Below are 27,813 nucleotides of genomic sequence, written 5' to 3' on the forward strand. Positions count from 1 at the left end.
GAAGTGAATTTAAGGGACTTTATGTTAAAAAGAAACCCCATAATGGACCCCATTATGAAAACTGCACCCCTCAAAGTTTCAAAATTACATTCAGAAAGTTTAACCCTTTAGGCGTTTCACAATAATAGCAGCAAAGTGGAGGTGAAAATTCTAAATCTTCATTTTTCTACACTAACATGTTCTTGTAGGGGTAAAAGGAGAGAAAAAAATATTATAATCCAAGAAAATCCCCCATACGTGGATATAAAGTGCTCTGTGGGCGCACTAGAGGGCTCAGAAGGGAAGGAGCGACAATGGGATTTTCGGGAGCAAATTTTGCTTAAAGGGTTTTTGGGGTTCATGTCACATTTAGGAAGCCCCCTTGGAGCCTGAACAGCAAAAAAAAGTAGATGGAACACTATTTGGGAAACTTCACCCCTCTAGGAACGTAACAAACGGTACAGTGGGCCTTAAAACCTCACAGGTGATTGACAAACTTTTATTAAAGTGGGACGTGAAAATGAAAAAGTTGATTTTGATTTTGTTACTAAAATGCTAGAGTTTCCCCAAATTTTTCATTTTCACTAGGGGAAATAGGAGAAAATGCCCCCCAAAATTTGTAAACCCATATAAATACCCCATATGTGGATGTAGAGTGCTCTGCGGGCGCACTACAGGGCTCAGAAGAGAAGGAGTGCCATTGGGCTTTTGGAGAGAGAATTTGTCTGCTTGAAATGGAAGTTGGGGGCCATGTGCATTTACAAGGCCCCCATGGTGCCAGAACAGTGGAACCCCCCACACACACACATGTGACCCCCAGTATGTTTAGAACGTTTCCACAGCAGGAGACATAACGTCATGTCACATCACACCCCCTCAATTCATGTCTATGGGAGGGGGCGTGACGGGTGCTGCACAAAAATCACGGGGGGGGGGGGGGTCCCCGCGATCAGACGTATTATACCCTATCCAAAGGATAAGATGTCTGAGGGCCAAGTACCCATTTAAAAGGGGTAAAAGGAGAGAAAAAAATTGTAACCCAAGAAAATACCCCATACGTGGATATAAAGTGCTCTGTGGGCGCACTAGAGGGCTCAGAAGGGAAGGAGCGACAATGGGATTTTCGGGAGCAAATTTTGCTTAAAGGGTTTTTGGGGTTCATGTCACATTTAGGAAGCCCCCTTGGAGCCTGAACAGCAAAAAAAGTAGATGGAACACTATTTGGGAAACTTCACCCCTCTAGGAACGTAACAAATGGTACAGTGGGCCTTAAAACCGGTGATTGACGAACTTTTATTAAAGTGGGACGTGAAAATGAAAAAGTTGATTTTGATTTTTTTACTAAAATGCTAGAGTTACCCCAAATTTTTCATTTTCACTAGGGGAAATAGGAGAAAATGCCCCCCAAAATTTGTAAACCCATATAAATACCCCATATGTGGATATAGAGTGCTCTGCGGGCGCACTACAGGGCTCAGAAGAGAAGGAGTGCCATTGGGCTTTTGGAGAGAGAATTTGGTTGCTTGCAATGGAAGTTGGGGGCCATGTGCGTTTTCAAAGCCCCCATGGTGCCATAACAGTGGAACACCCCCCCCCCCCCACACACACACATGTGACCCCCAGTATGTTTAGAACGTTTCCACAGCAGGAGACATAACGTCATGTCACATCACACCCCCTCAATTCATGTCTATGGGAGGGGGCGTGACGAGTGCTGCACAAAAATCCGGGGGGGGGTCCCCCGCGATCAGACGTATTATCCCCTATCCAAAGGATAAGCTGTCTGAGGGCGAAGTACCCATTTAAAAGGGGTACTCCGCCCCTAGACATCTTATCTCCTATCCAAAGGAAAGGGATAAGATGTCTGATCGCGGGGGTCCCGCTGCTGGGGACCCCCATGATCTCGGCTTCGGCACCCCTGACATTCGGTGCACGAAGCGAACAGCTGTCACGCCACGCCCCCTCCCATAGACTTGCATTGAGGGGGCGTCGCCATAACATCACAAGCGGGGTGCGGCCTTGATGTCATGAGCCTCCAGCACTGCACCCTTAGCTCTAAACAAACACCAGGTGCAGCAGAGAAATAGCGGGGGGTCCCCAGCAGCAGGACCCCCGCGGTCAGACATCTTGTCCCCTATCCTTTGGGGTGAACCAAAATATGTTCTAGTTAGTTGGACCCAGTTGAACCTTGGCCTTTGCCAGAACCACATATCTGTCCCTCAGCCCTACTAGTCCAGAAGAGAGTTTGAACCTAGATCAGAGGTCTCCAACCTGCGGACCTCCAGATGTTGCAAAACTACAAATCCCAGCATGCCCGGACAGCCAACGGCTGTCCGGGCATGCTGGGAGTTGTAGTTTTGCAACATCTGGAGGTCCGCAGGTTGGAGACCACTGATCTAGAGTTTTGCTAATGTCAGGCATACTTTATAGATAGGTCCCCTGCTATAGATCCGCTGTTCCTATTCTGATTCCAAGTCCCGCTGCAAGGATTTATTTCTTATATCGGAGCTTCCATGAAATAAAAGTATTGGCTTTACTTTTACTTCATTATCTGTACTCGAGTCTCCGTGAACAACGGTACTGGCCTATAAACTGCGCTTTTACAATTTAGGATAACTGTGGCAGCATTTAGAATAGGAACCGAACCGTATATATATATCTAGGTGTCCTCTACGCCAGTATATACCATTTTTTATATAATTTGCAGTATTATAGTAGTTATATTCTTGTATATAGGAGCAGTATTATAGTAGTTATATTCTTGTATATAGGAGGCAGTATTATAGTAGTTATATTCTTATATATAGGAGCAGTATTATAGTAGTTATATTCTTGTATATAGGAGGCAGTATTATAGTAGTTATAGTCTTGTATATAGGAGCAGTATTATAGCAGTTATTTTCTTGTATATAGGAGGCAGTATTATAGTAGTTATATTCTTGTATATAGGAGGCAGTATTATAGTAGTTATATTCTTGTATATAGGAGCAGTATTATAGTAGCTATATTCTTGTATAAAGGAGCAGTATTATAGTAGTTATTTTCTTGTATATAGGAGCAGTATTATAGTAGTTATATTCTTGTATATAGGAGCGGTAATATAGTAGTTATATTCTTGTATATAGGAGCAGTATTATAGTAGTTATATTCTTGTATATAGGAGCAGTATTATAGTAGTTATATTCTTGTATATAGGAGCAGTATTATAGTAGTTATATTCTTGTATATAGGAGCAGTATTATAGTAGTTATATTCTTGTATATAGGAGCAGTATTATAGTAGCTATATTCTTGTATATAGGAGCAGTATTATAGTAGTTATATTCTTGTATATAGGAGCAGTATTATAGTAGTTATATTCTTGTATATAGGAGCAGTATTATAGTAGTTATATTCTTGTATATAGGAGCAGTATTATAGTAGTTATATTCTTGTATATAGGAGCAGTATTATAGTAGTTATATTCTTGTATATAGGAGCGGTAATATAGTAGTTATATTCTTGTATATAGGAGCAGTATTATAGTAGTTATATTCTTGTGTATAGGAGCAGTATTATAGTAGTTATATTCTTGTATATAGGAGCAGTATTATAGTAGTTATATTCTTGTATATAGGAGCAGTATTATAGTAGTTATATTCTTGTATATAGGAGCGGTAATATAGTAGTTATATTCTTGTATATAGGAGCAGTATTATAGTAGTTATATTCTTGTGTATAGGAGCAGTATTATAGTAGTTATATTCTTGTATATAGGAGCAGTATTATAGTAGTTATATTCTTGTATATAGGAGCAGTATTATAGTAGTTATATTCTTGTATATAGGAGCAGTATTATAGTAGTTATATTCTTGTATATAGGAGCAGTATTATAGTAGTTATATTCTTGTATATAGGAGGCAGTATTATAGTAGTTATATTCTTGTATATAGGAGCAGTATTATAGTAGTTATATTCTTGTATATAGGAGCAGTATTATAGTAGTTATATTCTTGTATATAGGAGCAGTATTATAGTAGTTATATTGTTGTATATAGGAGCAGTATTATAGTAGTTATATTCTTGTATATAGGAGCGGTAATATAGTAGTTATATTCTTGTATATAGGAGCAGTATTATAGTAGTTATATTCTTGTGTATAGGAGCAGTATTATAGTAGTTATATTCTTGTATATAGGAGCAGTATTATAGTAGCTATATTCTTGTATATAGGAGCAGTATTATAGTAGTTATATTCTTGTATATAGGAGCAGTATTATAGTAGTTATATTCTTGTATATAGGAGCAGTATTATAGTAGTTATACTCTTGTATATAGGAGCAGTATTATAGTAGTTATATTCTTGTATATAGGAGCAGTATTATAGTAGTTATATTCTTGTATATAGGAGCGGTAATATAGTAGTTATATTCTTGTATATAGGAGCAGTATTATAGTAGTTATATTCTTGTGTATAGGAGCAGTATTATAGTAGTTATATTCTTGTATATAGGAGCAGTATTATAGTAGTTATATTCTTGTATATAGGAGCAGTATTATAGTAGTTATATTCTTGTATATAGGAGCGGTAATATAGTAGTTATATTCTTGTATATAGGAGCAGTATTATAGTAGTTATATTCTTGTGTATAGGAGCAGTATTATAGTAGTTATATTCTTGTATATAGGAGCAGTATTATAGTAGTTATATTCTTGTATATAGGAGCAGTATTATAGTAGTTATATTCTTGTATATAGGAGCAGTATTATAGTAGTTATATTCTTGTATATAGGAGCAGTATTATAGTAGTTATATTCTTGTATATAGGAGGCAGTATTATAGTAGTTATATTCTTGTATATAGGAGCAGTATTATAGTAGTTATATTCTTGTATATAGGAGCAGTATTATAGTAGTTATATTCTTGTATATAGGAGCAGTATTATAGTAGTTATATTCTTGTATATAGGAGCAGTATTATAGTAGTTATATTCTTGTATATAGGAGCAGTATTATAGTAGTTATATTCTTGTATATAGGAGCAGTATTATAGTAGTTATATTCTTGTATATAGGAGCGGTAATATAGTAGTTATATTCTTGTATATAGGAGCAGTATTATAGTAGTTATATTCTTGTGTATAGGAGCAGTATTATAGTAGTTATATTCTTGTATATAGGAGCAGTATTATAGTAGTTATATTCTTGTATATAGGAGCAGTATTATAGTAGTTATATTCTTGTATATAGGAGCGGTAATATAGTAGTTATATTCTTGTATATAGGAGCAGTATTATAGTAGTTATATTCTTGTGTATAGGAGCAGTATTATAGTAGTTATATTCTTGTATATAGGAGCAGTATTATAGTAGTTATATTCTTGTATATAGGAGCAGTATTATAGTAGTTATATTCTTGTATATAGGAGCAGTATTATAGTAGTTATATTCTTGTATATAGGAGCAGTATTATAGTAGTTATATTCTTGTATATAGGAGGCAGTATTATAGTAGTTATATTCTTGTATATAGGAGCAGTATTATAGTAGTTATATTCTTGTATATAGGAGCAGTATTATAGTAGTTATATTCTTGTATATAGGAGCAGTATTATAGTAGTTATATTGTTGTATATAGGAGCAGTATTATAGTAGTTATATTCTTGTATATAGGAGCGGTAATATAGTAGTTATATTCTTGTATATAGGAGCAGTATTATAGTAGTTATATTCTTGTGTATAGGAGCAGTATTATAGTAGTTATATTCTTGTATATAGGAGCAGTATTATAGTAGCTATATTCTTGTATATAGGAGCAGTATTATAGTAGTTATATTCTTGTATATAGGAGCAGTATTATAGTAGTTATATTCTTGTATATAGGAGCAGTATTATAGTAGTTATACTCTTGTATATAGGAGCAGTATTATAGTAGTTATATTCTTCTATATAGGAGCAGTATTATAGTAGTTATATTCTTGTATATAGGAGCGGTAATATAGTAGTTATATTCTTGTATATAGGAGCAGTATTATAGTAGTTATATTCTTGTGTATAGGAGCAGTATTATAGTAGTTATATTCTTGTATATAGGAGCAGTATTATAGTAGTTATATTCTTGTATATAGGAGCAGTATTATAGTAGTTATATTCTTGTATATAGGAGCGGTAATATAGTAGTTATATTCTTGTATATAGGAGCAGTATTATAGTAGTTATATTCTTGTGTATAGGAGCAGTATTATAGTAGTTATATTCTTGTATATAGGAGCAGTATTATAGTAGTTATATTCTTGTATATAGGAGCAGTATTATAGTAGTTATATTCTTGTATATAGGAGCAGTATTATAGTAGTTATATTCTTGTATATAGGAGCAGTATTATAGTAGTTATATTCTTGTATATAGGAGGCAATTTTTATTAGTAAAAAAAAAAAACAGAAATATTACAGTACATTCGACCACAAAAACTAAATGAAAACAATAATCACGTATTATATATCATACACTTGCATTAAAGAGAAAATAAATAAATAACAACACAAAAACATCATGAAGGTGAATATTATTCTATATGTACATTCCTCCATAATGAACGATTTTTCCCATCCTTCCTGACCTCCAAACATTTGATCCACCTCAGTTCTGACATGATCAGGTCCACTGCTCTCCTATCATGGAAGGGTTCACTGTACATGGACACGCGGGTTCTGGTGTGCCAGTGATAGTATTTTATGACGGTGATGATCAGATATAACGTCTCCCGGTCAATGTCCCTCACACTAGATGTTACACCATATATAATTTCAGGGTATTTTAGGGTCTGTAGTCTCAGGATCTTAAGCTTCCTGGATATCGCCTGCCATATGTGTCGCCCTCCCCAACACTCCAATATAAAATGTGTCATGGTCTCCTCCTCCTGACACCCCAAGGGACACTTGCGATCTGACAGACTCAGATATCTTAAATTCCCCCTGACAAATAGTTTGCCGTGTAAGGACAGCCAGGCGATGTCATGAAATTTTTTCGGGAGCCTAACACTATTCAGGAGTCTCAGACTGTCCTGTAAGATGGCGGATGTACAGTCCTTCAGAGCTGGCTGTAAATAGAAGAACGTCCTACACACCATGACATACAGGTCCTTACGGGTCTTACACTCTATATAGGACTTCTCAATGCGCCATCTCTTCAGACATCTGAGCCCGTATTCCAGGTACGGGGGGAGGTAGTCACGCGTCCATCTCCCCCTCTTGAGACTGCCGCCTCGCACCCAAGACTCTGCAAAAGGCAATATCCAGTCCCTGATACTATTCGCCCACAGGGAGCTGTTGTTTGAGTCCATGCAACCAAAATTAACTTTTAGAAACATGGAGTCAAAGAACACCCTTGGATTCAGCATATCCAACCCACCCTCTCTCCTCTGTAGGTAGGTGATCCCTCTTTTTATTGGGTTCAACCTGTTCCCCCAAAACATCTGGAAGAACAGGCTAAAGAGCCGAGCGGAGAAACATTCTGGCAAAGGAAAAACGACAGAGACATACAAGAAGACGGGGACCAGGTAAGTCTTCAACATTGTAACCCTTCCTCTATAGGTCAGCCTCCAGTTCTTCCATCGCTGAACCTTTGCATTTCCGGCTTCCAACTTCTCTTCCCAATTTAGTTTGGCATTATCGTCCCTCCCAAATTTGACCCCTAGGATTTTAATATAGGAGGAGGCTCTCACAAATTGGGGCAGATCAAAGTCTGGATCAGAATCAGATATCCAGAGAGCTTGACTCTTCTCAAAGTTGACCAGAGACCCTGAGGCCTCCGAGTAACTTCTGATGGCCGCAGACAACATCTCCACCTCACGAGGCTCAGATATCACTACGGTCACATCATCCGCGTAGGCAACAACACTCAGGGGTAGGCAGTGGGGGACCGGCACCCCCTGAAAACCACACTCCTGCAGTGACCTCAGAAACGGATCTAAGGCAAATACATACAGCAGCGGACTCAGTGGGCAACCTTGTCTCACCCCCGCCTCAACCCTGAAGGTGTCACCCTGCCAACCATTGATCAGAGGAAAGCTCTCGGCCTCACAATACAAAGTCTTCAGCCAATCGATGAATTGTCCCGGAATACCGTACTTTGACAAAGTGGCCCATAGATACTCGTGATCTACTCTGTCAAAGGCTTTAGCCTGGTCAAGACTGACAACATATCTCCCACACCTCAGGGCTTTACATCTCTCAAACATCTCCCTTATGGAGATCACTGCCCCAGAGATGTTCCGCCCTTTTACTGTGCCATACTGACAGCCTGCCAACAGTGCCGGGGACAGACAAACTAACCTAGAAAACAGGATTTTTGCCAGAATCTTCCTGTCGACATTCAAGAGGGCAATTGGCCTCCAGTTCTTGATGTCACTCGGCTCTTTACCTTTAGACAGCAGAATCAGCGAGGACACTCTCATGGATGGAGGCATCAGGTGACTTTCTAGACAATTTGTGTAAACATCCACGAGGATTGGGGCCAAGAGGTCTCTGAATGTCTTATAGAATTCTGCTGTTATCCCATCCGGACCTGGTGCCTTCTTCAGATGTAACTTATCAATGGCCTCTTTGACCTCTGCCACCGTCAATTCTGCTGTCAAAGGAGAAAAGTCCAAATCATTAGTATCAGGGAGCGGAGTTGTCTCCAAGAATTGGGTCATCTTGTCTCTATCCAAAACCTTCCTCTGAAACAAGTCAGCATAGTACGATCTCACCACCCCCAGGATACCCTCCCGAGATTCCTGCAAAACACCCTGGGAGTCAGTGAGACCGGTGACAGATTTATTTGCCACCCGCTCCCGGCAATTCTCAAAGGGATCAGGAGACCCTAAGGACCCATAATCCCTTTCAAGAACCAGGGAGGTATACCTGCTGTACTGATACTGCCTTATCTCAGATTTCAGCTGGTCTATCCTTTGTTGGTCCCCACCCGCCGAATATAGTGACTCCAATTCTTTGCGCAGCTTGAGATACTGGCCATACTTACTCCTCCCCTTTTTAAAGGACAGTCTCTTTAAGAGGGTTCTGATCTCATCCTTGACATCCTCCCACCAGGCGGCCATATCATCATAGAAGTCCACCCGCTCTAGCTGACTCTGCATGAAGGAATGAACACATGTCTGAACATAGTCATCCTCCAACATACTAGAGTTGAGCTTCCATAGCCCCCTACCAATATCTGGGCGCTTAGTGGCTCCTAAACAGAAAACCAAGGCCATATGATCTGAATATGGGACAACTTTCTCACACATCTCACTAACCATTTCTGCAGGACTCACAAACGCCATGTCAATCCTACTGCTCCTGTCAGAACATGTGTATGTAAATTTTGGCTTTCTACCGCCCCGTGTAAAGACATCACTTAACCCGGACTGCAAGATCATGTTATTAAGGACTTTTGAGTCCCTGGCCACCGCTCTACCTGAGGACCTGTCACCTGAAGTCCTAGTGACATTGAAATCCCCGGCCATTATAACAGGGACAGCTGTAAACAGATATGGCTTGACATCATTAAACAACTGGACCCTTTCTGTCACTGTCTGCGGGCCATAGATATTTATGAGCCGGAGCCTTCTACCATGTATAGTGACCTCAAGGATCAGACACCTTCCCATGATGACCTCTGTCATCCTATGTATTGTCACATCCCTGGTGGTAAACAATATGGCCACCCCGGCATAAGGCTCCACAGCCAGTGACCAGAAAGAGGGACCAGACGTCCATTCCCTCTCAGCCTCACGTAGGTGCCCCAGTGTAGTCAGGCGTGTCTCCTGTAAGAAGATGACATCTCTGTCCAGATATCTAAGATGGTCATAAACTATGTGCCGTGTCCTCTTCACTTTAATACTGTTCACATTACTTGAAGCAAGTTTTAAAGTAAACCCAGCCATGATAAGATAGTACAAGAAGAGCAGAGACCTGACGCCCATCATCACAAGTCAGAATCTGAGTCCCGCTGTCCACCACCTGTCTCCATGTCTGACTCTGCATTAGCTTTTACAGTCTGGGGTTTTCTTTTTATTGGGGGTTGGTCCCTTGTGTCATCATCACATTCGTCCTCTATTCTTTTTAACTCTGTGTCTAAATCACCGTCAAACTCTGACAGAACCTCGTATCTGTTGGACACGACCATTACTCCTGCCCCATTGTTGACCTTTTTCTGACTGGTGGTATACTCTCTCTCTGGCCTGCGGGATGAGGTGTCTTTTTTCCTTCTTTTAATTTTCTGGGCCTTACTTTCCTCAGATGCAGATGGGGATACAGAAGAGGATACCCCCGGTTGCTGCTGGTCCTGTGGGACAACCTCCATTCCACCTTGTGTGTTTTCTAACTGCTGAGGTGTTGGTGCGGTGTTACCCAAGTCTGGCTGGACCTCCTGTCTTGTTAATATAGACCCAGATATCAAAATCTCCTCCTCTACAGCCTCTGCCCCCGCCACAAGGTCCTCATCAGGAAGCTCCCGGCAGATGTTGTGCCAGGCATTGGGACAGTCCCGGTGAGGGTGACCGATCTCACCACAGAGATTGCACCTGATGTTCTGGCAGTCAGCACTTAGGTGACCAGTTTCCCCACATAGATTACATTTTACCACTGTACATGTATTTGCCAGATGGCCAGGTTTACCACATTTAAAGCACTTTCTGGGCTGACCAGGGTAGAAACAAACGCCCTTTTCCCTCCCAATGAAGAAGGAGTTGGGCAGATGTTGTGTGATGTTCCCATGTTGGCGCAGCTTCACCAGGACCTTCCACCCTCCAGTCCAGATACCGTCATCATCTCTGTTCTTGGTGAGATCAGACACCAGGTCACAATGTCTGCGGAGCCACACCACAATGTCCTGGGGAGGAACAGCTTCATTCCAGAAGATGATGTTTATGATGACGGTATCTGGCTTGGATATGGGAATAAAACTGAATTTACTCCATCCATCCTTGTCTCTGAATCTGGGGAAGTTGGACCAGAACCTATCCAGATTAGACATGAGCTTAAAGCTGACATCATAGCCCTGTCTATCTGGTAGGTTTATTACTGCCAAGATGTCCGCTGGCACAAACCCCATCTGGTGGCACAGGAGCTCCCTCACCACAAACCTCCTATCCGGAAGGTCCTCCTTGGCACCTCTGTGCCGGAATCGCACAACATTCCTCCTTTTAAATGCCTGGCCAGTGTAATTGGCGCTGGAGGTGAAGGATGGAGCACCACGGCTCCAGGCATTTCTAGGAGGAACCTGGCGGGTACCTGCGTCCTGTCTTACAGGGTTGGGGTCTACTCTAGGGGGCCCTGCCACATTTGCTGTGCTTGTGGGTAAAGGGGGGAAATCCTGCACAGTATTTTGTACAATAACACCTGTCCCATCCACCTCTATATCATCATCAGACACAACACCCCACACAGATTGTGCACCCCCTCCAGCCACCGACCCCTCAGGAACATCACAGTCCGCACCCCCAGTCCGTGCCCCAACATTATCACAATCCACACCCCCAGTCCGTGCCCCAACATTAGTGCTCTGCTCCATCACCCCATCACCTTCATACACTGGTAAAAGTCCAATGTCCTGCTGATGTACTGGGACTTCTGGGACTTGTGGTGCCTCTGTTGGTCTCTGCTCCTGCTCAGGCCCAGCTGCAGGTTCCTGTGGCTGTTGTTCCTCGCCATACTTGCATATGTCCCCATCCTGGAAAGAGAACCGTGCCGGCTGTATGAGGGGTCTTGTCCCTTGCTGGGGCTCCTCCGGGGTGATGTCCGGTTCTATATCAGGTTTGGAGTCTGCTTCAAAGTTCAGCCTGTAGTTGGAGAATCGTTCCTGGTTCTTATACGTCTCTGCCAGTGGCCCCATCTTTACCAGTATACAGTCCATCTCCTTTACAATATCTGCGAGCTCAATGCTGAGTGTGTACAGTCTCTTATCATGTAGAGTCTTATACTGGGGATTTGCAGCCTTTAGCATATACACTGAGTCTATCTGCATGTGCAGCATACCCTTCAGGTGCTTGAGCTCCTCCATCCTCCTCACCAGAGCAGGGATCTCCTCCGCCAGCTGTAGCTCTGGTGCCCGGGCGGTCTCTTTGCCCTGCTGGTGGGGTTTGGGCAGTCTCTGAGGCTCCTTGAATGTATCAGACCCATGAGCAGCTGTATCAAGGTCTCTGGCCTGGGATCTGGTGCGGCCTGAGCGGGTCATGCTGGAGACCACATCTTGTTTCTGCAGGTTCTCTTGCAGTGTTTGTCTCTCCAGAGATGTCCTCCTCTGTCTCTGTGCTGGAGAGTGGAGCTGCACACCTGCTGCATATGATCCACTCTGCCCCAGCTCCTGTGCACCATCATGGCCTGGAATAGCAGACTCTGGGTCTCTTACAGAGGTTTCTTTCTTGGAGTCTCTTGGTTGTTCACCAAGCTGAGAGCCTTGGCCGGCCGACTGTATAATATCACACTCACATACACTTGCTGCTTCTTTCTTTACTTTACTCACATCCATGTCTTTACTTTCTTTCTTTGCACTTGCAGTGCTTCCATGCTGAGGACTTCTTTGTGGAAAATCCACTTTAGGATTTACCTCCATATCAGAAAGAGCATTGGAGTTTTCATCCAGTGTAGGCCGAGAAGCCTGGGCCTTGCTTGGGGAGCTTCCCCGCCCAGGGTGGCCCCGCCCTGGGCTTGCTCCAGACATGAGGAGAACCACAGACACACAACCTCACAGCTAGGAGGCAGTATTATAGTAGTTATATTCTTGTATATAGGAGCAGTATTATAGTAGTTATATTCTTGTATATAGGAGCAGTATTATAGTAGTTATATTCTTGTATATAGGAGCAGTATTATAGTAGTTCTATTGTTGTATATAGGAGCAGTATTATAGTAGTTATATTCTTGTATATAGGAGCGGTAATATAGTAGTTATATTCTTGTATATAGGAGCAGTATTATAGTAGTTATATTCTTGTGTATAGGAGCAGTATTATAGTAGTTATATTCTTGTACATAGGAGGTGGTATTTTAGTAGTTACCTGTTTTAGTCTTAACTATCTACGATAAAGGAGGTATGAGAAAATCCAGAGTAGAGTAAGACAAGGGGGCACCTATGTACTAGAGCGGCTCGGCGGACACATTGTGCTGTGATCATAGAGGTTGTAATCATTTCTGACCGTAATCTTTATAATTTATTTAATAACTGGAGAGAATTCCTCCCCACCTAATACATCCTATAGGAATATCTGTCGGTTCTGTTTAGGATCTACATGTGGATGAGGTCAATTTCATTTACATGTCAATGCCGACAAATCCCTTAGATTCCGCTCAGTCCCCGGAACATAAAACATAACTTTGAAGTGTCTTCTAAAGTTCTTACTTTCATAATTTCCCAATCTATAATGAAAGCGCCCCGTTCTTCTTATTCATCATGGGGCTGAACGCTGCCCCCCGCGCTCCCCTCACATGCACTTTTCCTTTTTATGTCTCTTTCTAGTCCAAGAAATTATATTTCTGAAGAAAAAAAGGGACGATTAGTCATTTCTATATTCTCAATGACTGGGGAGAGGGCCAGTTCCCCCGAATCAATATTTAAGCCAACCAGAAAAGATATGGGCAGAGCAGCCATATACTCTGCCCATATACAGGGCCACTGTCTATATAGTGCAGCATAGTCTATTATAAAAAATTAAAGGGGTACTCCTGTGTATTTTTTTTATTATTTTTTTAAATCAACTGGCTCCAGAAAGTTAAACAGATTTGTAAATTACTTCTATTTAAAAATCTTAATCCTTCCAGTACTTATCAGCTGCTGTACGCTCCACAGGAAGTTCTTTTCTTTTTTAATTTATTTTCAGTCTGACCACAGTGCTCTCTGCTGACACCTTTGTCCATGTCAGGAACTGTCCAGAGCAGGAGAGGTGTTCTATGGGGATTTGCTCCTGCTCTGGACAGTTCCTGACATGGACAGAGGTGTCAGCAGAGAGCACTGTGGTCAGACTGAAAAGAAATTCTAAAAGAAAAGAACTTCCTGTGGAGCATACAGCAGCTGATAAGTACTGGAAGGATTAAGATTTCTAAATAGAAGTCATTTACAAATCTGTTTAACTTTCTGGAGCCAGTTGATTTAAAAAAATAATAATAATTCCACCGGAGTACCCCTTTATTGTTTTTTTATAATAGCCTATGTTGCACTATAAAGATAGGGCCGACTCTGTCTATAGGCAGATGGGGCAGCGCTCTGCCTGCGCAGGAAAGTTTGACAGCCAGCATCAGTACCACTTGCTCAGCAGGGCTCTTGGCAGCGCTCCTCTATCCGGCTGTATTGCTGCACACATGATGTGACACTGAGTGACAGTAAGGTACATGCAGCTTCTATGGCTGCAGAGGACGTGTCAGGGTGACAGCAGGCATGGCCATGGGCATCACTCTGTAGTCCTGGCATACAAACAGAGGTTGCATGGCCCGGGCATACTACTCGGTACCCAGCCAGACTGACAGGTCTGGGAATGAGAGTTGGGGCAGCTGTGCTACAAGAATAGCAGTGTGCATCCTGTGCCCCTATGGATGGGCAGAAGAACCAGATACTTGAGCAACAAGGGGTGCGGCAAAAACAGGAGCACCCCTATTGGTAGGGTAATACTCATAGAGCAATGGCTGGGGGCAATGTGAGGGGGTAATGGTTAGGGGGAATGTGAGTGGCAATGTGAGGGGCTATTGCTGGGGGCAATGTGAGGGGCCATTGCTGGGGGCAATGTGAGGGGCCATTTCTGGGGGCAATGTGAGAGGGTATGTCTGAAGGCAACATGAGGAAGCAATGGGGGGGCAATAGCTGGGGGCAATGTGAGGGGCCATTGCTGGGGGCAATGTGAGGGGGTATGTCTGAAGGCAACATGAGGGAGCAATTGGGGGGGGCAATAGCTGGGGGCAATGTGAGGGGGGCCTGCTTTATGGGGGCACAAAGTTGGCACTATTACTGTGTGGAGCAATACACATGAATAGTTGGTATAGAGGTGAGATTTGTGCTGGATCGAGGAGTGTAAATTGTTTATCTGTCAGATTCTGCAAAAAAAAAAAGTTGTGGCTGGAGAATTCATGATGCCCCAGGACAGATAAAGAAAAAAAGAAAAACAAAAGTGACAGACTCCGGGAAGAAAAGACATCACCTGTGAGTCCCTACATGTAACTGTAATCACTTATACGGTCTGCAGAGCCTGTGTACAGCTAATATCTACCAATATATGGTCCTTGTATGTGGGAATATTAATCTCTGTATAGTAGATTTTATTGAGTAACAGTATAATGCAAACAATTTTTTAAAAAGAGTGTGGCCAAAGGGGTGGCAAAAAGAGGTTTTCCCAGGGTAGTAAAAATCCTTTCACCAGCCCTGATCAATCCTGGAGTGAAGTGAGCACAGAACTCCACACATACATTGGGGCAAAAAAGTATTTAGTCAGCCACCAATTGTGCAAGTTCTCCCACTTAAAAAGATGAGAGGCTGTAATTGTTATCACCTCAACTATGAGAGACATAATGAGAAAAAAAAAATCCATAAAATCACATTGTCTGATTTTTAAAGAATTTATTTGCAAATTATGGTGGAAAATAAGTATTTGGTCAATAACAAAAGTTCATCTCAATACTTTGTTATATCCCCTTTGTTGGCAATGACAGAGGTTAAACGTTTTCTGTCTTCACAAGGTTTTCACACACTGTTGCTCGTATTTTGGCCCCTTCCTCCATGCAGATCTCCTCTAGGGCAGTGATTTTTTGGGGCTGTCGCTGGGCAACATGGACTTTAAACTCCCTCCAAAGGTTTTCGATGGAGATGAGATCTGGAGACTGGCTAGGCCACTCCAGGACCTTGAAATGCTTCTTATGAAGCCACTCCTTTGTTGCCTGGGCGGTGTGTTTGGGATCATTTTCATGCTGAGAGACCCAGCCACGTTTCATCTTCAATGCCCTTGCTAATGGAAGGAGGTTTTCACTCAAAATCTCACGATACATTCATTCTATCCTTTACACGGATCAGTCGTCCTGGTCCCTTAGCAGATAAACAGCCCCAAAACATGATGTTTCCACCCCCATGCTTCACAGTAGGTATGGTGTTCTTTGGATGCAACTCAGCATTCTTTCTTGTCCAAACACGACTAGTTGAGTTTTTACCAAAAAGTTCTATTTTGGTTTCATCTGACCATATGACATTCTCCCAATACTCTTCTGGATCATTCAAATGCTCTCTAGCAAACTTCAGACGGCCCCGGACATGTACTGGCTTAAGCGTGGGGACACTTCTGATACTGCATGATTTGAGTCCCTGGTGGTGTAGTGTGTTACTGATGGTAGCCTTTATTACTTTGGCCCCAGCTCTCTGCAGGTCATTCACTAGGTCCGCCGTGTGGTTCTGGGATTTTTGCGCACCATTCTTGTGATCATTTTGACACCACGGGGTGAGATCTTGCATGGAACCCCAGATCGAGGGAGATTATCAGTGGTTTTATATGTCTTCCATTTTCTAATAATTGCTCCCACAGTTGATTTCTTCACACCAAGCTGCTTGCCTATTGCAGATTCAGTCTTCCCAGTCTGGTGCAGGGCTTTAATTTTGTTTCTGGTGTCCTTCGACAGCTCTTTGGTCTTGGCCATAGTGGAGTTTGGAGTGTGACTGTTTGAGGTTGTGGACAGGTGTCCTTTATACTGATAACAAGTTCAAACAGGAGCCATTAATACAGGTAACGAGTGGAGGACAGAGGAGACTCTTAAAGGAGAAGTTACAGGTCTGTGAGAGCCAGAAATCTTTCTTGTCTGTAGGTGATTAAATACTTATTTTCCATCATGATTTGCAAATATATATTTTTTTTTTAAATCAGACAATGTGATTTTATGGATTTTTTTTCTCATTCTGTCTCTCATAGTTAAGGTTATATATAACCTATGATAAAAATTACAGCCTCTCATCTTTATAAGTGGAGAACTTGCACAATTGGTGGCTGACTAAATACTTTTTTGCCCCACTGGATAAGAGGAAAGTTGTGTACTGGATATAAGTGTCACTTCTGTGTCCTCTGGGTATATTGGACACAACTTATTATGTTTGACGAGTGAATAATATAATTATAGACCAGAAAGTAGATCTGTCAATGTAAATGAATTGTGACATATTCCACTGTAGTGTCCCCGCTCATCCATGGGGTTATTATAAAATCTACCATGAGCCGATCTCTATGGAGGGGAGTCCTCATAAAGGTGAATTCCTATAAAAATTACTGAGGGACTATATATATATATGTGTGTGTGGATATATATATATATATATATATATATATATATATATATATGTATATATTTGATTTGATACATAAAACAGCTTCCTTCAAAAAACAGCACCACCCCTGGCTACAGATTGGTATTACAGGTCAGCCTTGTGTACTTATTTTATTATGAACATCCAGGAGGATCTTCTTCCTGTGCTCTTTTCTGCCCCCTGTTGGGCACAAATACACTTTTTATAAGTCGCCATCATTGGCACCCAGCATCTAGTTTGAGAAACAGCTAACTAATTATTTAGCAAAAAGACAATTCAGAAGATGGAAATAACTATAAGGCAGTGTTTTCCAAACAGGGAGCCTCCAGCTGTTGCAAAACTACAACTCCCAGCATGCCAGGACAGCCTTCGGCTGTCCAGGCATGCTGGGAGTTGTAGTTTTGCAACAGCTGGAGGCACCCTGGTTGGGAAACACGGTTATAATGCATAATAATACCCTTGTGTAGCATAGACATAATATATGCATAGCCCACTCAAAGCCAAAGGCTGTCCGGGCATGCTGGGAGTTGTAGTTTTGCAACAGCTGGAGGCACCCTGGTTGGGAAACATCTGTGGTGTCCCGGTACCGCATCCTATACGGTACCTGTATATAGGTCCCCATAGCCAGAGTCCCTAGGACGTCGGGGTCCTTCTTATTTAGTCCACCTCTTGTCACCTCTCATCTAGATAGTCATTAAACTAACAGTTTACTCAGGATTCCTATAGATCTAATTGTACAAATGTATATAAATAGTTAATTACCTGTACGGAGCGTAACGGGACCTGCGGGTCACGTGATCAGGTAAACTCTATGGTTTTTGCTTAAGGACCTTTGGAGGTCCCTATGACGTATTGCGCCCACAATTCCTTGTAACAGTGAGTGACAGATATTCGGACCAATTAAAAACGGCCCTGCCCCTGCCCATATAAGGGAGTGGCGGCCATAGCTCGCTCTCTTGTTCCCGGGCTTTCTTGAGAGAAGGAGCTGCGCTGCCGTCACCAGTGAGTTTAGGCCTGAGCCTTGCGGCAACGGCTGATCGTTACCAAACCGTGAGTGTATCAATCCCTAAACACTCTGCAAGATCACCGGACCTTATCTAACTCCTAAATCCGGACGGATCTTCGCAATTAACCCTTAATTCAGAGACTTATCAAACAAGTCAAGGACCGCAACAACTGCCAGTCACTGAAGTGTATAGAGACTGTATTTAAGAGACTGTTACTGTTCATTGGATGTACCGCAAGCCTTTAAGTAAAGTAAGTTCAACTACCTTGTGGACCTTCAGTCATTTTATGCATGCACCTATCGTTACTGGGAAGGGCGGTGATAGGCCGGAGAATTACCTCAGCATACTAGCCCTCAGCCTGGCGTCACGAACTATAGGGTTAACCTTAACCCCTGATATACCAAAGCAATACCCTGACTGTACTACCCCTACCCCTAAGGCCTACCGCATATCGCTATGAGGATTTTCCCATAAATCCATCCTAACCTTCTTGCCACACAATAAGCACCATTCCTCCAAACAGGGGCGTAACGTGACAATCCTGAGCCCAATGCAAAATTTGTAACAGGGCCTATTCTGTAATATAAGCATCCCTGATGGGCTAGGGAAAGTGCTAAAGGGGTATTCCAGGATTGTTTTTATTTGACTATGCTACAGGGGCTGTAAAGTTAGTGTAGTTCATAATATAGTGTCTGTACCTGTGTTTTGTGATGGTCGTTTCGCAATTCTGTGATTTTTCACCCCAATATTTACTTTTAACAGTATACAAAATTACTCAGGTCTCGGGTTTTCCCAGTGTGTCGAGATGTGACATCAGGTGATGACAGGAATCCTGTCTGCTTCAATAGGTGGAGCAACTGCTGAGTCGGAGAGAGATCATGTTGCAACAGCTGTAGGCACCCTGGTTAGAAAACACTGGTCTTTTGAATGGAATGCAGCTCATTTGTGTTTGAGTGGGTGGGGTGGCTGATGTGTGGAAGAGAGGAAAGTGACCTCAAACTTACAAGCATGGAACTATGGGATGTGTAGTTTGAGAACCAAATCCAACAGGAAATAGACAGTTCACAAAAAGCTAGCCACAGTATTATGGTAATCTCAGAATATAGCTGTTTAGCCCCAAGACAAGCGCAGATCCTTCCTAAGGCTGCATTCACACCTCGTTTTCAGCCTACGGGTGCCGGATCCGGCTGGGGGAGGGGAAAACCAGGCGCTCCTGTACCCCAGCCGGACCTGTACTGAAATCCATTTACTTTAATGAGCCGACCGGAGTCAAACGGTGACTCCAGTCGGCTCATTTTTGACCCGTATCCAGTTTCCTGACCGGACCTAAAACCGTAGCATACTACAGTTTTAGGTCTGGTCACAAAACCAGATACGGGTCAAAAATGAGCCGACCGGAGTTAAACGGCTCATTAAAGTAAACGGTCCGGCTGGAGTACGGGTGCCCACGGTTTTCCCCTCCCCCAACCGTAGGCTGAAAACTAGGTGTGAATGCAGCCTTAGCCTGTCCATTACTGTCTGTCAGGCAGGGGTCAAGTCCTGGGAAAAATAAGTATGGGAACTCTTCCACCCAAGGGCTGGTCCTGCAGGACTCCTGCTAATAGGAACAGTGTTCCTGCTGTGGAAAAAGTGCAGGAACTCAGTTCCCATACGTTCCTGCAGGACTTGAGCCCTCTTGGCAGGCAAGTACTAAAATCACCTTATGGTGGATGACCCCCTTTAATGTCAACATACCTAGTGGTCTAGTGTGAGGGAAAAGGTAGTGTTATTGGGGGGAGATTTAACAAAACCTGTGTAGAAGAAAAGTTAACCAGTTGCCCATAGCAACCAATCAGATCCCTTCTTTTCTTTTTAAAGGGGCCTCTCAAAAATGAAAAAAAAAAAAAGTTTTTCCTGGATAACCCCTTTAATATCTGTATCCCTAATAGCCTAAAGTTGAGGTTAAAGGGGTACTCCAGTGGAAAAGAGTGATGCCCATGGCCGTGCTGGCTGTCACCCTGACACGTCCCCTGCAGCCATAGAAGCTGCATGTACCTTACTGTCACTCAGTGTCACCTCATGTGTGCAGCAATACAGCCGGATAGAGGAGCGCTGCCAAGAGCCCTGCTGAGCAAGTGGTTCTGATGCTGGCTGTCAAACTTTCCTGCGCAGGCAGAGCCGGCCCTGTCTTTATAGTGCAGCATAGGCTATTATAAAAAAAACAATAAAGGGGTACTCCGGTGGAATTATTATTATTTATTTATTTTTTAAATCAACTGGCTCCAAAAAGTTAAACAGATTTGTAAATGACTTCTATTTAAAATCTTAATCCTTCCAGTACTTAGCTGCTGTATGCTCCACAGGAAGTTCTTTTCTTTTTGAATTTATTTTCTGTCTGGCCACAGTGCTCTCTGCTGACACCTCTGTCCATGTCAGGAACTGTCCAGGGCAGGGACAAATCCCCATAGCAAACATATCCTGCTCTGGACAGTTCCTGACATGGACAAAGGTGTCAGCAGAGAGCGCTGTGGTCAGACAGAAAGGAAATTCAGAAAGAAAATTACTTCCTGTGGAGCATACAGCAGCTGATAAGTACTGGAAGGATTAAGATTTTTTTTTAAATAGAAGTAATTTACAAATCTGTTTAACTTTCTGGCACCAGTTGTTTTCCACCGGAGTACCCCTTTAATATCTGTGTCCCTAATAGCCTAAAGTTGAGGTTAAAGGGGTACTCCGGTGGAAATCTTTTTTTTATTTTTTATTTTTTTTTATTTTTTAAATCAACTGGTGCCAGAAAGTTAAACAGATTTGTAAATGACTTCTATTAAAAAAATCTTAATCCTTCCAGTACTTTTTAGGGGCTGTATACTACAGAAGAAATGCTTTTCTTTTTGGATTTCTCTGATATCACGACCACAGTGCTCTCCTCTGCTGACCCCTGCTGTCCATTTTAGGAACTGTCCAGAGCAGCATATGTTTGCTATGGGGATTTTTCTCCTGCTCTGGACAGTTCCAAAAATGGACAGCAGAGGTCAGCAGAGAGCACTGTGGTCATGACATCAGAGAAATCTAAAAAGAAAAACATATCTTCTGTAGTATATAGCCCCTAAAAAGTACTGGAAGGATTAGGAAAGAATTTTTTAATAGAAGTAATTTACAAATCTGTTTAACTTTCTGGCACCAGTTGATTTAAAAATAAAGTTTTCCACGGGAGTACCCCTTTAATTTAAGGATCTGTATTGGTCTACTCTGGTGAAGGGGAAGTGCCGCTGTGCTCTGTGTGTCTGCTCATGTAGAACGATCAGTGGGAGATAAAAATCCGACTGCGCACCTCACCTGTCCTCACCGCAGCAGTAATATGTCATCCCTAGACAAGCTGTCAGCAGCCACTTCCCTGGGTTTTCTTTGTCCATTACAATCTCTACAATGTGTATTTTCTTTTTGTTGCAGAAAATACACGGGAAAAAAATACAGATCTCATCGACAAAGCTCAAACAACGGGTTCATGTTCCTGAAGAGCCGGAACGTTCTGCGGTCACCTAACAGCCCATTGGTCAATGTCACCGCTTCCCCGGACAACAAGAGTCCGGAATACTAAGACTTAAAGGGGTACTCCGGTGAAGAACTTTTTTTTTTTTTTTTTTTTTTATCAACTGGTGCCGGAAAGTTAAACAGATTTGTAAATTACTTCTATTAAAAAATCTTTATCCTTCCTGTACTAATCAGCTGCTAAATACTACAGAGGAAATTATTTTCTGTTTGAAACACAGTGCTCTCTGCTGACATCTCTGTCCATTTTTAGGAACTGTCCAGGGTAAAAGGAAATCCCCATAGAAAACATAGGCTGCTCTGGACAGTTCATAAAATGGGCAGAGATGTAAGCAGAGAGCACTGTGGTTGTGATGTCAGCAGAGAGCACTGTGCTCATGATGTCAGCAGAGAGCTCTGTGTTTCAAAAAGAAAAGAATTTCCGCTGTAGTATTCAGCAGCTAATAAGTACAGGAAGGATTAAGATTTTTTTAATAGAAGTGATTTGCAAATCTGTTTAACTTTCTGGCACCAGTTGATTTAAAAAAAAAAAGATTTTCACCGGAGTACCCCTTTAAAGCAGTGGTCTTCAACCTGCGGACCTCCAGTTGTTGCAAAGCTACAACTCCCAGCATGTCCGGACAGCCGTTGGCTGTCCGGGCATGCTGGGAGTTGTCGTTTTGCAACATCTGGAGGTCTGCAGGTTGGAGACCACTGACTTAGAGAGAACTTTGTATCTACACGGCAGAGAACATAAAGCATTAGGAGGATTTAGTGTCATTGCCACAAATACTATGGCGGGGAGCAGGGTTAAAGGGGTACTCCGGTGGAAAACTTTTTTTTTTTTTTTTTTTTTTAAATCAACTGGTGCCAGAAAGTTAAACAGATTTGTAAATTACATCTATTAAAACATCTTAATCCTTCCAGTACTTATTAGCTGCTGAATACTACAGAGGAAATGTATTTTCTTTTTGGAACACAGAGCTCTCTGCTGACATCACGAGCACAGTGCTCTCTGCTGACATCTCTGTCCATTTTAGGAACTGTCCAGAGCAGCATATGTTTTCTATGGGGATTTGCTCCTACTCTGGACAGTTCCTAAAATGGACAGAGATGTCAGCAGAGAGCACTGTGGTCATGATGTCAGCAGAGAGCTCTGTGTTCCAAAAAGAAAATGATTTCCTCTGTAGTATTCAGCAGCTAATAAGTACTGGAAGGATTAAGATGTTTTAATAGAAGTCATTTACAAATCTGTTTAATTTTCTGGCACCAGTTGATTTTTTAAAAAAATATAAAAAAAAAAACATTTCCATCGGAGTACCCCTTTAACAAGATGGAGGATTTCCAAGGCTGGGACATGTTTTTTGTTTCCGACAGAAGACATTACAGCTTCTTATACTACAGTATATGGTAAATTCCTCGTGAGCCTGTGGCACAACCCATTTTGAAGCCATGGACTTTAAAGGGGTACTCCCCTGGAAAATGTATTTTTTTTTTTTATCAACTGGTGCCAGAAAGTTAAACAGATTTGTAAATTACTTCTATTTAAAAATCTTAATCCTTCCAGTACTTATCAGCTTCTGTATGTTGCACAGAAAGTTCTTTTCTTTTTGAATTTCCTTTTTGTCTGACCACAGTGCTCTCTGCTGACACCTCTGTCCATTTTAGGAACTGTCCAAAGTAGGAGCAAATCACCATAGCAAAGCTATCCTGCTCTGGACAGTTCCTAAAATGGACAGAGGTGTCAGCAGAGAGCACTGTGGTCAGACAGAAAGGAAATTCAAAAAGGAAAGAACTTCCTGTGCAACAAAAAAGCAGCTGATAAGTACTGGAAGGATTTTAAGATTTTTAAATAGAAGTAATTTACAAATCTGTTTAACTTTCTAGCACCAGTTGATTTAAAAAACATAATGTTTTCCAAAGGGGTACTCCGCTGCTAGACATCTTATCTCCTATCCAAAGGATCGGGGATAAGATATCTGATTGCGGGGGGTCCCGCCGCTGAGGCCCCCTGAGATCTCCTACAGCACCCGACAACCCACGCCCGGTTTCTGCGGCAGTGGTCATGGCGTCACGTCACACCCCCTCCATTCATGTCTATGGGAGGGGGCGTGTCGGCTGACATAGACTTGCATAGCGGGGGCGGGGGGTGACCTCACGATACTACGGCCCCGTGGCTCGCCACCCGGCTGTTTGTGAGCTGGCACCGCGGCGTGCAGCTCAAACAGGTGGGTGGCGAATAGAAGATTGCGGGGGATGAGATGTCTCAGGGCCGGAGTACCCCTTTAATAAAGGGGGACTCTCCCTTCAGGGTCCTCATGAAATCTCCAAATTGGAGAGCGGCCGCTAAGATCATCTCTCAGACTGCCTGTAAGACACTAACCGCCACCCCTACTAGTACAATTCTCCCAGTCCTCCCAGTCAACTGACTACATGTACCTTTTATATGGACTGAGTGGTCGGTCACAGCTTTAATAAAGGTAATAATAACAATATAAACCAACTGCTAAGCAGTTAACCATTAACCTTCTCATAAATACACGGCTCAAAAAACATAAAGGGAATACTTAAAGGGGTACTCCGGTGAAAACCTTTTTTCTTTTAAATCAACTGGCTCCGGAAAGTTAAACAGATTTTTACATTACTTCTATTAAAAAATCTTAATCCTTCCTGCACTTATTAGCTGCTGAAAACTACAGAGGAAATTCTTTTCGGAATTCTCTCTGATGACATCAGGAGCACAGTGCTCTCTGCTGATGTTATTATAATAATAATAACAAGTCTTTATATATTTATTGTTGTCCTTAGTGGGATTTGAACCCAAGGCCCCAGCACTGCAAGGCAGCAGTGCTAACCACGGAGCCACCATGCTGCCCTTAGCATACATCTGCTATGCACGGTTGCTAAAAGGGACAGAGATGTCAGCAGAGAGCACTGCGCTCGTGATGTCATCAGTGTTCCAAAAAGAAAGGAATTTCCTCTGTAGCATTCAGCAGCTAATAAGTACTGGAAGGATTAAGATTTTTTAATAGAAGTAATTTACAAATATGTTTAACTTTCTGGCACCAGTTGATTTAAAAGAAAAAAAGTTTTCTACCGGAGTACCCCTTTAAACCACACAATGTAACTCCAAGTCACTGACACTTGTGTGAAATCCCACTGTCCACTCAGGAAGAACACTGATTGACAATCAATTTCACATGGAACAGACAACAGGTGGAAATTATAGGCAATTAGCAAGACACCCCCAATAAAGGAGTGGTTCTGCAGGTGGTGACCACAGACCACTTCTCAGTTCCTATGCTTCCTGGCTGATGTTTTGGTCACTTTTGAATGCTGGCGGTGCTTTCACTCTAGTGGTAGCATGAGACGGAGTCTACAACCCACACAAGTGGCTCAGGTAGTGCAGCTCATCCAGGATGGCACATCAATGCGAGCTGTGGCAAGAAGGTTTGCTGTGTCTGTCAGGGTAGTGTCCAGAGCATGGAGGCGCTACCAGGAGACAGGCCAGTACCTCAGGAGACGGGGAGGAGGACGTAGGAGGGCAACAACCCCGCAGCAGGACCTCTACCTCTGCCTTTGTGCAAGGAGGAGCAGGAGGAGCACTGCCAGAGCCCTGCAAAATGACCTCCAGCAGGCCACAAATGTGCATGTGTCCACTCAAACGGTCAGAAACAGACTCCATGAGGGCGGTATGGGGGCCCAACGTTCACAGGTGGGGGATGTGCTTACAGCCCAACACCGTGCAGGACGTTTGGCATTTGCCAGAGAACACCAAGATTGGCAAATTTGCCACTGGCGCCCTGTGCTCTTCACAGATGAAAGCAGGTTCACACTGATCACATGTGACAGAGGTGACAGAATCTGGAGACGCCGTGGAGAATGTTCTGCTGCCTGCAACATTCTCCGGCATGACCGGTTTGGCGGTGGGTCAGTAATAGTGTGAGGTAGCATTTCTTTGGGGGGTCACACAGCCCTCCATGTGCTTGCCAGAAGTAGCCTGACTGCCATTAGGTACCGAGATGAGATCCTCAGATCCCATGTCAGACCATATGCTGGTGCGGTTGGCCCTGGGTTCCTCCTAATGCAAGACAATGCTAGACCTCGTGGCTGGAGTGTGTCAGCAGTTCCTGCAAGAGGAAGGCATTGATGCTATGGACTGGCCCACCCCAGACCTGAATCCGATTGAGCACATCTGGGACGTCTCGCTCCATCCACCACAGACTGTCCAGGAGAGGTGTCAGCAGAAAGCACTGTGGTCAAGACAAAAAAGAAATTCAAAAATAATAGAATTTTCTCTGTAGTGTACAGCTGCTAATAAGTACTGGAAGGATAACGTTTTTTTTTTTTTAATAGAAGTAATTTACAAATCTGTTTAACTTTATGGAACCAGTTCATTGAAAAAAAAAAAGTTTTCCACCAGAGTACCCCTTTAAGCTGCTGCACCTCCTCTTACGATGAGTGAAAAACGTAAAAGTATTAATGGAAGTGACAGAAAATATCATGAGGACCTAAAGCCCATCCCGAACAATGGAACCTCACAACATTATTATGTCTGTTCGACCCCACACGGTCATTTTTGGTTAAATGTGTCAGAATCTTCAGTATTTTCGAAGCCAATACAGTAAAATACATTCACAAAAACAGTGAAATCTCCCCCATTATTTCGTGTATTCAGTACACACATGATTCCTCACCATAAGAAGATAATCTACATGTTAAAGTCCAAGGTTATTAAGTCTTAGCCGACGGTGATCAATCTCCCGAGACAGACAATTAAAGATTTTAATTATTACGTCTGTGAGGGTCACGGTCGGCCGCCTATCTAAGAGAACACTCCTGGGCAAGAGCGATCACCTGACCTCCATCCCCCTCTCCACGGCATCCCATAATGCCTTTTATTTGTCTTTTATATTGGGTTTGAGCTGTGTCCTTCTAGAAGGATTAAAGGGGTATTCCATGAAAAAAAAAAAAAATTCCATATCAACTGGCTCCAGAAAGTGAAACGGATTTGTAAATTACTTCTATTAAAAAATCGTAATCTTTCCAGTACTTATCAGCTGCTGAAGTTGAGTTGTTCTTTTCAGTCTGACAACAGTGCTCTCTGCTGACACCTGTCTGTCTCAGGAACTGTCCAGAGTAGGAGCAAATCCCCATAGCAAACCTCTCCTGCTCTGGACAGTTCTTGAGACAGACACAGGTGTCAGCACTGTTGTCAGACACAAAAGAACAAACTCAACTTCAACAGCTGATAAGTACAGGAAGGATTAAGATTTTTTTGAATATAAGTAATTTACAAATCTGTTTAACTTTCTGGAGACAGTTGATATGAAAAATAAAAAAAAAGATTTTCATGGAATACCCCTTTAACACTTTTCTAGATTGTAAGCTCATTTCTCCCTCATTTCTCTTGTTTGTGTCATTAGTGCATTGTTTCCCAATAAGGTGCCTCCAGCTGTTGCAAAACTACAACTTCCAGCATGCCCGAACAGCCGTTGGCTGTCCGGGCATGCTGGAAGTTTAGTTTTGCAAAAGCTGGAGGCACCCCGGTTGGGAAACACTGCATCAGTGTATAATTCTGTGATGTCTGTATAAGTACCCACAGAATTGTAAAGAAAAATTATTATTTTTATTATTATTATTATTATTATTGGTTTATTTTATTATAATAATAATTAATTTTTTTATTATTATTATTAATATTAACAGTAATGTATCATAAAATTGAATATTGTGAAAATCACATATTAAACATATGTCACATGACATCATCTCATGCAGGACAATGAGGTCACATGACATCATCTCATACAGGACAATCAGGTCACATGACATCATCTCATACAGGACAATGAGGTCACATGACATCATCTCATACAGGACAATGAGGTCACATGACTCCAATGGCCTCCACAGTCACCAGATCTCATCCAATAGATCACCGCTGAGATGTGGTGGAACCAGAGATTCTCATCATGGATCAGACAAAAATCTACAGCAACTGTGTGTGATGTCATCATGTCCGTATGGAGGAACTGTGT

The sequence above is a fragment of the Hyla sarda genome, chromosome 3, assembly GCF_029499605.1.
Source record: "Hyla sarda isolate aHylSar1 chromosome 3, aHylSar1.hap1, whole genome shotgun sequence".
In the NCBI taxonomy this organism is placed as follows: domain Eukaryota; kingdom Metazoa; phylum Chordata; class Amphibia; order Anura; family Hylidae; genus Hyla; species Hyla sarda.